We start from the raw sequence: 10,002 nt of genomic DNA, 5'->3' as shown, positions 1-10,002 counted from the left end.
CTTGCACTCACCTTGCCGGTGGGACGTTCTCCATCCCATCTTGCTCATAAAAAACCGCAGGTCCATTGTTAAGTCAATCAACAAGCATGTATTGAGCACCTCCTAGGGACCAGCTAGAGCTCTAGACACCCCCGGTGCAGCAGAGAACACAGCAGAGAGAACCCCTGCCTTGTGCATTAGTGCCCGCATCTGGTCCATAGGGTGAGGGAGCAAAAGTGTATGAAACCCTGCTGGGCTGAACAGCATCGCCTTCCAGCCACTGGATGCTTATAGACCATCTATTATACGCCAGGCATCCTTCCAGGTACCAGGAATATTAAGGTGTGCGAAGAACCCATTCCTGCCTCCTCTGCGCTCTGGGGACCAGACAAGATCAGGGCCTGCTCATCAGGCAACTCTGTGTGTGTACGAAAGAAGAGTTTGGGGGCAGGACAGGAGCTACTTATCTGGGGTGTCTGGGAGCCACCTCCTGGGAGAGACCTGAAGGATACGAGGGCAGGGAGAGAAAGAGGGATCCTGAAGACAAGGATGTGAGTGTGTGTGTGTGTGTGTGTGTGTGTGCGCGCGCACGTGTACTGGAGTATTCAGAGGCTCTCTATGGCCATCGAAATAAAATCCAGATTCTTCCCTCCTCCCTGGGCAAACCCCCTCCCTGTCCTTCCCTCCCCGGGGTGCAACAGCCTTCACCTTTGCCCGCCTCCCTTCTGCTTCAAATACTCTGGCCTCATCACCGTTTTCCCAACAGCCCAGATAGGAGTCTGCCTCAGGATCTTTGCATTGACTGTTCCCTCTGCCTCAAGTCCTTCAAGTCTCAGCTCAAATGTCACCTCCTAAGAAAGCCCTCTCTTGGCCTCCGTTTAGGGGGAGCTCCCTCATCCCACCTGCTGCTTCTCAAAACACTGCATCCTGTTTTCTCTCCTTCTAGGTCCCACCAGAGTTTGTTTCCTTTCCTTTTGGCATGATCGCGTTTCTCTGTGGGTTGTCCTATTCGACATTTGTCTCCCTTGCTAGGCTGTGTGCGGGCAGAGCCTGTCTCTTGCAGAGCCTTGCATACAGTAAGTGCTCAATAAATGAACAGGCCCTGCGTGCCAGGGGAGAAGCAGGAGCTGATCCAGATAAAGCCGGAAATCACCAGCCACACTCCTGCTGGGAACTTCTAAGAAATGAGAGTTTCATGGGTCTATAGTGCCAGGAAGTCCAGGTTCCGGTGGGGTGGGGAGGGGTGGGGGGGGTCTGTGAAGTCCTAGTTCTAAAACTTTTCCACAAAGTGCCATGCCTCCCCAGGATGTCCCCCAGGTCACTAGATGGAGCACCTCCTCCCAGACCTGTTCCTCACCCCGTCCATCCTGCTACCCCAAGACCTCCATCAACCTAGCCTCTTCTGGCCTCCTCACCCGCCCGGCACCCCTGCTCCCTATCCACACAGCGCCCCCCTCCAGGCCGTGCCAGCTCTCCCCCCTCTTCCCTCTGAGCTCAAGCTATGCAGCTCCCCCATCCACGAAGCTTTGACTTTTGCCATCTTTTGTGAGTCTGGCCCTCCCCCACCTAAAACCTTCTCATGGCTCCCTATGGCCCTTGGGAAAAACCGTCAGACCCCCGGGCTAGCATCAGTTGCCCTGCACTGCCTGGCCTGGCCTGGCCTCCCTGCACCTGCTCCCATACTGTCCCTGCTCCTACTGCACGAGTCACACCACCTGCTCTGTGTTCTCTCCCACTCCTGGGCTTCTGCTTGCACATTACCTCTTCCTGGAGTTCCCTCCTGCTCCTCTCTGCCTGGAGAAAAGCCATTTCTTCAAGGCCCAGCCCCGAAGCCTCTCCAGCAGGCATCTCCTCCAGGAGTCTCTCCCTCTCCGCGCAGGGAGCGAAGCTGCTCCAGCAGGAAGTTACTCTCCAAACCGTCCTCATGCTGGTAGACGCTGGGCTTCTAGACAGGGCCCAGACCGAGACTGGGGGCATGGGGGCAGGGTTTTGGACTCAGGCCCAGGCCCAGGCCCAGGGCCCGTGCAGTCAGCGTCAGGACAGAAGGAGCACCTGGAGAGGGACAGGGACTCTGCCTGGTGAGTCCAGAGAAGGCTTCCTGGAGGAGGCAACCTTTATCCAACAGGCTTTAGATGTTTCCACCAGGCATATTCCCGGGGGGGGGGGGGGGGGGGGGGGAATACAGATTTGTGGATTGCCTGAGAAGCCACAAGACCCCCCCCCACACGATCGTTTGTGTGTGTGTGTGTGTGTGTGTGTGTGTGTGTGTGTGTGAAGGAGGACACGCTTTGCTCTGAGCACCGGCTTTGGGAGCAGCTTTGAGAATTTGGGGAGACTCAGCGGAGGGAGGCCGTGAGAAGAGAGACCCCGCCGAAATGCCCCACGCAGCCAGACAGGAGGCGATGAACCACCCGCTGGGGCGAGTCACAGCCCTAGCAGGCTAGCACAACCTTCTCATGACCCCCGAGAAGGCCTCGCCCAGCTAACTTGGCTGCCCGCCAGGACTTCGCGCCCCACGTCTCTCGGCCTCAGTTTCCCCACCTGCCCCATCCAGGAGGAAGCTGCAACGTGGGGGAAGGGGCTTAGCTTCTGATCTCTCTCCTCCCACTGTACAGAAAAGCTCAGCCCCGGTTCCTGGCTGGGTTTTTATGATGTGGGTTTTTTTTTTTTTTTTTTTTGGTTTTTTTTTTTAAAGGAAAAATCTGAGAAGCAGCGCTGGGACCCCGGATTGCTCAGACCACCTTAAATCAGCCTCGCCGCCTCGGCTACTGTGGAAATTCCTTTCTCCGCGGTGGTTGGCTGGGTGCGCCAGCCAATCCTCCCGCGGCGCTCCCACATGGGTCTGTGACGTCACGGAGGCCGCTGACCAATGGAGAGCAAGAAACCCGCAACCAATTGAAGGAGGTGCTAGGATGGGCTGGGCCAATCAGAAGGCGGCCAGCGCGGTACGGAGAGTGTGGGCCCCCCCTCCCCCCGCCCGGAGATGCTGAGAGCCTCGTGGACGCCAGAACTCAGTCCTGTTGGCTGGGGGTGGGAGGGGGTCCAGTCCGATTAGTATCCGAAAACCCCAAGGAGCGGGCCACTCCCTGAGCCGGACGGGTCGCTCCTTAAATGCAAGAGCCCCTTGCCCGCCACGCCACTTTGCGAAAGCTCGGCCAGCTGGCGGGGCCGACCGGGCGCCCTTCGCCCCATTTCACAGATAGGTAAACCGAGGCAGCCTTAAATCACGCTGGACAATCCCACCCCCCGGAGGGGCGGAGACTCGCACCCGGGACTGGAGGCCCCCAGCACGCGTCAGTTTTCGTCCCCGGGTCGGAGGGGGGGAGGGACGAGCCGACGTGTAGGCGGAAGGGAGGGAGGCGCGGGTTCCTGTGCCTCAGTTTCCCCGAGCGCAGACGGGAGAGGAGGCGGGAGCGGGGTTCTCGGAAAGACTACGAGCCCCAGAAGCTCCTGCGCTGCGTCCGCCGGGGCTGTCAATCAAAGTAACGTGGGTCCCTCTCCCGGCCCGCGCTCCCCCGCCCGCTGCCTCTCGCCTGCCAGCTCCCGCTCCCTCCCCGCCGGCTCCGGGCCCGGCGCGGTATAATTACAGCCCATTGATCCGACCCGGGCCGGGAAAGCGGCTCCCTCGGGGAGGCCAAGCCTTTGGCTTCCGACTTCGCCAACCTCTGCCTACCGCTCCCCCCGCCCCGGCCCCCCGGCCTCAGCCGAGCTGCTGGGCCACCAGCCAGGCCTGTCCCCTCCTGCTGGCCAGAGCTCTCAGGTGACCTCTGAGCCTCTGTTCCTGCCAAGGTTGGCGGTGAGCCCCCGTCAGAAGAGTCACACACGTTTCCTTCCATCTGGGAACATGGGGAGCCCTCCCCGGGTTTCTAGCGCCCCCCACCGTGACCTTAAGACTCTTGCGGGCTTCTCTCTGGGCCTCAGTTTACTCACCCGTGTAGGGAGATGGTTGGACAAGCCTTGCTTTCGAAACCCATGCTCTCTGCTGTCCCCTGCGTGCGCAGCCAGGCTAGGCCATGCTGGGGATTCAAGGAGGGGTACCCCAAGTTTGGAAAAGCAGGGGAAACCAGGCAGCACCCTCTCTGCCCCCCTGTAGTCAGGGCTGAGGTGGAGGGAGGGGCCAGGACTGCTGGCAGGGGCAGACACAGCACAGAAGTGAGGTCCCTGCTCGGGAGGTTGGGAAGGCTTCCTGGATGGCCAATGGAGGTGTTGAGGCTGGGGTTCTGCAGAGTACGTAGGAGTTGCCTCCTTTGAGCGTGCATTTACACCTCCCTAACCCAAAGGAGACTCAAAGTTAATTCCTCCCCTGGGATGGAGGAGTCCCGGGCCCTGACTCCTTCTTGCCTTTCAGGGGGGACCTCTGACCAGGCCAGGCTGTGAAGTTGGGGGAGGTGGACACGCCCATGACCTGAGAGGCCCTTTCTCCTACCTTGGCAAGGGTGGCTCTCCGGAGAGAAAAGAAGGGGTCACAGGAATCCACCTGGGCCCCTACTGGGCAGAACGGGTAGAGGACAGAATCTTCCAGGAAGTGAAGGCTGAGCAAGTATTTAAAGACTCCTAGTAAACGCTCCATGGGGGGAAGCCACTGTCCGGCCATTATGGCCCAAAGGTCCTCTCTCCCACCCTAGCTTCACACCTCACTGGGGGACTCTGCGCTGCACTCTCCCTTCCTCCCACAACTCAGACCACTCACTAAAATGGCTCAGTCAGTAGAGCAGAGTGTGTGACTCTTCTTAATCTCGGGGTCCTGAGTTCAAGCCCCATGTTGGGCATACAGATTTACTTTAAAAAGTAAACACACACACACATACACACATTTATATTTCTTTATTTCAAAATAAATATATATGATTAGATCCTATCCTTCCTCTGCTCAAGAATCTTCAGAGCTCCCAGTCACCCTCAGAATAAAACCCAAATTCCCCACTCTGTCTGCATGATCGGGCCACAGTCCGCTGCCCGTCCTCATCTCCTCCTTCACGCCCCTCCAGCCTCTCCGGCCTCTCACTTGTTCCTCTAACACACCAGGCAGGGTCTTGCCCCAGGACCTTAGTATGGACTGTTTCCTCTGCCTGGACAATGGCCTACTCTTCTCCCCCTTTCAGCCCTGGCTCGAACATCACGTCCTAGTGAGGCCTGGTCTGGCTGGCCGTACAGCAGCCCTCAACCTTCCTACTTGGTCAGCCTCTCTCATTTGATTTCCTTCGGTAAAGCCTCGTCCCCCTCTGAACACTTACTGCTGATTTCATGGTCGGCCCAGGCCCAGCACAGGGCCTGCCCCACTCTGTATTTGTGGGGAGGACAAAGAGGCAAGCCTAGGAAGGGGCTCCACTGCTAACCTAGCTTGCAGGGACCCTTGGCCACCCGAGGTCACACTTTCCTTGAAGGCCTGGGTTCAAATACATCCCAAGTCCCGGCCTTGCCCTCTCCATGGCCCCACCTCGCCCGGCGCCTGCATGCCCGTGAGCCCTGCCTCCTTCCCTACTCTTGGGGGGCTCCTGGATGGACCCCAGATCCGCCCAGTCCCCAGTAGGCCTTGCACAGATGTGTGTGTGTGTGGAACAGACTGTGTGGGCATTTTGGATCTTGCTTCTCCAGTCGCCTGTTTGCTGTGAGACCTTTCATGGGCCTCAGTCTTCTCATCTTGCAAAGGGGCTAACTGCATGGCCTCCTGAGGCCATGATCACTGGGCCACCAGGGCTATTCCCTTGACCTAGTGTCTGACGCTCACAACAGGACTGCAAAGTTGGGGATGCGAAGTTGCCAGCTGCCTCTGGGCTCTTGCCCTCACCCTCCTCCTTGCCGGAAGCCCCCCACCCTCCCTCCCCCTACCAGTCTTCCCTGGCAGGCTCCTGTCATCTGGGTCTTAGCGTCATGGAGAGAGGCCCCTGTCATTCTCTTGTCTCCTGCCCCTGCTGGATTTTTCTTTGTAGCATTTGACTCTTCTCTGAAATTTTCTTATTTGCTCGTTTGCTCTCTGTCTTCCCTAGCCGCTGTGGGTTCCATGAGGGTCAAGAGGACCTCTGTCCCGGGTCCCTGGGCAGCCACCACAGGGCCTGGTACACAGCAGGCCTCCAATAAAGGCCGGTGGCCAGTCGGTCTGCCTTGCGAGCCAGTAGAGCAGAGACAGCCGAGCCCAGAGACACTTAAGGGCCTGTCCAAGGTCACACAGCACCGGTGCTTGGGGTGCGCTCACAGCGGCTGCTGTTGGGGGGGCCCCGAGGCCATCCCCTTCCCCGCCGCCGGGGTTGGTCAGACCTAGTGCCTGGCGGCCCGCCGCCAAGGCCGGGTAACCCAGCGGGAACCGGGCGGGCCGCGTCCTCTCCTTACCCGACAGGCCCAGTCCGGCCCGGCAAGGCAGAGGGAGCGCGGGCCCCGCCCCTCCCCGGGGCCCGGATCGGGAGGCGGGGAGGGGAGGAGAGGAGGAGAGAGTGGGGTGCGGGGAAGAGGCAGCGCTGGGGACAAGGGGAGGAGGGGGAGGAAGGAGAGGAGGCGGAGGGTGGGAGGGAGGGGAAGGGTGAAGGGGGCGGAGAAGGAAGGGGCGGACAGGCGGGGGAGAAGGGATGGGAGGGGGGCGGAGGGTCAAGGGCGGGGGAGGGGCGGGCTTCCAGGTCTGGCTGGCGCCCGCTCCTTGGCCCAGGGGCAGGGGTGGGTGGGAGAGGCCTGAGCGGAGAGGCGGGGGGCGGAGGGGGAATCAAGGGCAGGGGGCGGCTTCCAGGCGGGGATGGCGGGGAGGGGGCACAGAGCGGGGGGCACACGGGGAGAGTAGGAGGGGGAGATAGGGAGGAGAGAGAGATCTGAAAAGACCTCGAAGGACGGTGGGGGAGGCGGGGCGGGAGAGAGAGAGAGAGAAGGAGAGACAGAGACTCTGGGACACCCAGAGCCAAGGGCGGAGACACACTGAAGGGCGAAGATACTGGGAGGGACCCTGGCGGGGGGCGGGAGGGGGTCCCTGGCGGGCAGGGCTGGGTGCGTGGGCTCTCCTGCAGCTCCTGCTGTCAGAAAGCAGCTAAATGCACAAGGCGTCCTCCTCAGCCACTGCCTCAGTCTCCCCTCCAGGCCCCTCCGTGTCCATGGGTGTGCCCCTCTTCCCCTCCAACACCTGCCGTGGCTCCCAGGGGCCGGTTTCTCTGCCATCTTGTCTCTTGCTCCCTAAATCCTCACTGAACACCTACTGCGTGCGGGGGGGCGGTGGGGGGGGAATGGGAGGTGCTAAGCCTGGAGATTTCCCTAACGACCAAATCAGACCAAATCCCTTTTGTCATGGAACTGGGGGGGGGGGGAGAACAAGGGACTATCTGTTGACTTAAGTCGTGTGCAGTGGTTGATGCTGGGAAGATAGAGCGGGCAGCAGGGCGTGCTGGTGGTGGTCATGGCAATGAGTGTCCGGCACTGGGAACAGTGTGTTCCAGGCAGAGGGAAAGGCCCTGAGGTCCTATCAGGCTTGGTCACCCCCAGGCACAGGAAAGAGGCCAAGAATGGTTAGGATGAAGGCCTCCACAAAGGGGGGCCAGTTCCTCAAGGAACACCCCTGTCTACCTCTCACACCCTCCTCAGCCCTTCCCCCGCCTGCTGTACCCTCACCTGCCTGCCACCCCTAGTCTTGAAGCCCTCCCCTCCAGCACTGGCTCCAGAAGCTTCCTCTTTCTCTTGACCGGCCAAGATCCTGGACCCTGTCGTTCGGGCCTCCCTACATCGGGACTCAGGCTCCTGGCGGTGTGGTCTGGGGCAAGTCATTACCTGCCTCAAGCCTCAGTTTCTTCATCTGTAAAACGGTCTTTCCTTCACAGCTATTTTCAAGAAGTAATTGAGGGATGGGGCACCTGACTGGCTCCATCAGAAGAGCACATGACTCTTGATCTCTGGGGTGGTGGGTTCAAGCCCCACATTGGGTGTAGATTTGAATAACAATAAATACATAAATGTCCAAAAAATAATAATAAAGGAATTAACAGAGACTACTCCAAACCCTTAGTCAAAGCCAGTGCGGAACAGAGGTTCAAAGCATAGCCGTTTATGATTTCTGTTACCCTTAGGACCCGCCTGGCCTTCCTGACTATTTTTGGTTGCTCCTCAGTAGGGCCAGGAGCGCCTTCAGCGGCGGCTGGGGTACCTGCCGTGGCTCTGCCCTGTTTTGTGGCCTTGGCAATTTGCCGCAGTTTTGTTGTCTGCAAAATGGGCAGAGTGACGTCATCTCCAGGTCTCAGACTCCACCATCGGTGGCTGCCAGGTTCCTTTCTGCTTCTCCCTCAAGACTGTGTCCAAGCTGCCAACCCGCAGAGAACTCAGGAAGGACGACCGCAGCAGGTGTCCCTGGCCAGCCTGGACTGTGGCCATTCCGTGTGTCATGCGGGGGGGTTCCAGCTCAAACTAGAAGGAGGAGGAGGAGGAAGAGGGCTGGCTCTCTGGGGCTAGGGTGCTCTCAGACCTCGGGGTCTATGGCCATGCCAAAGGGTGTATGGGGTGGGGGCTGGGTCCAGCTCAGACCGCTGGGGACTCTGGGACACTGAGGATGTTAGGACCATTGTATGGACAGGAAATCTAGGGGGGGGGCTCACACCCCTGAGGCGCACAGATCCCCCTGCTAGAAAGACTCTCCAAAGGGGAGTGGAAGGAGAAGGGAAGGAGCTTTTGAGAAGCCGGGACCCCCTGAAGGGATGGTGCCAGAGCGGGGTTGAGGTAGTCAGAATGGGGGGTTCATCCCATCCCCACTGCTCCCCTCAGGTCCTGTGCCCAAAGAGGAGGGGCTTCGTCCCTCCTCCCTCTCCTCCCTGGGCTCCTCCTCCAGCGTCTCGGCCCCTCCCTCTCGGTCCCCCCCACTTCCTCGTCTCTCCCGCGCACCACCTTCCCTCCTCCCCGTCTTCACCCTCCTCTCGGCCCCTCTTATCTCCTTCCCCCCTCCTCTTGCTTCTTCCCCGAACCCCCTCCCGTCCCTTCCCTCCATTCTCTCCCCCTCCTCTTCTCCCCTCCCCTCCGCCCAACCTCCACACCCCTCCATTCTTTCCTCCCCCCACCCCTTCACCCCCTCCCTTGTCCTCCTTCTCCCTCTCCCCCTTCTCCCCGCCTAGCCCCCCACCCCCTCTCCTCTCCCCACTACCCCTGCATTCTCTCCCGCCGCCCCCTCCTCCTCTGGGCTCTGCTCTCCCGAACCTCCTCCCCTGCGCTCTCCCCACCGCCCCCTCCGCCCCCTCCTCCCGCCTCATTAGGCGCGGCCGCGGCGCGGGGCCCATTAGCGGATCAATTAGCCGAGGTCGCCGGCAGCGCGGTCGTTAAGCGCGGGAGGCCGCGGCGGGGAGGAGGCTCCGGAGGCAGCGCCTCCGCCCGCCCCGGCTCCGCCGCCGCGATCGCGCGCCCCCAGGACCTTCTGGTCCACATGCCCCACCGGGGGCTCCTGGACCCTCGGGGAACCAGCCCGGCTCTGCAGGCGGGATTGGGGGTAGGGGCTCCGAGGCCCACGGGAAGACCCCTCAGGTCACACACCCTTCGCGGCTGGGCAGGGCGCCCCTTCACCCTGGTTTAGGGGTGTCGGTTTTGTGCCCCCCACCCACCCACCCACGGCGCCCTTCCTCTCCCAGCAACATCAGCAATAACATCAGCTGACAGCTTGTGAGCCCTCGCACGCTTCCTGCTAATTCCCGGGAACAATTTCCCAGAAACAGATCAGACAAGTGACTTCACTTGCCTCAAATCACTAGTTAGGGTCTGAGACGGGTACAAACTCAGGTCTGCCCTCAATAAATTTGCTAACATTTATTGAATTGCTTCTATGAGCAAATTCAAAAAAAAAAAAAAATGCAGCCAACACTCCCCATCCCTTGTCTGCCTTGCTGTCTATCAACACGAGCGCCGACACATTCTGGATTCTCCTAGTTATCGGCCTATTCCAGCCAGAGGGCAGGAACTTCTGTCTTCTGCGTCCCTGAGGCTCAGAGGCGGTCCCAATGAATGAATGAATGAATGAATGAATGAATGAATGTGCTAGGAGCATTTCCATGGCTTAAATAATTTGGTCTTCATAACGATGGA

This window comes from Lutra lutra, chromosome 1, assembly GCF_902655055.1.
Source record: "Lutra lutra chromosome 1, mLutLut1.2, whole genome shotgun sequence".
NCBI classification, from domain to species: Eukaryota; Metazoa; Chordata; class Mammalia; order Carnivora; family Mustelidae; genus Lutra; species Lutra lutra.
The sequence above is the reverse complement of the archived record's forward strand: the minus strand, read 5'-3'. Positions refer to the sequence as shown.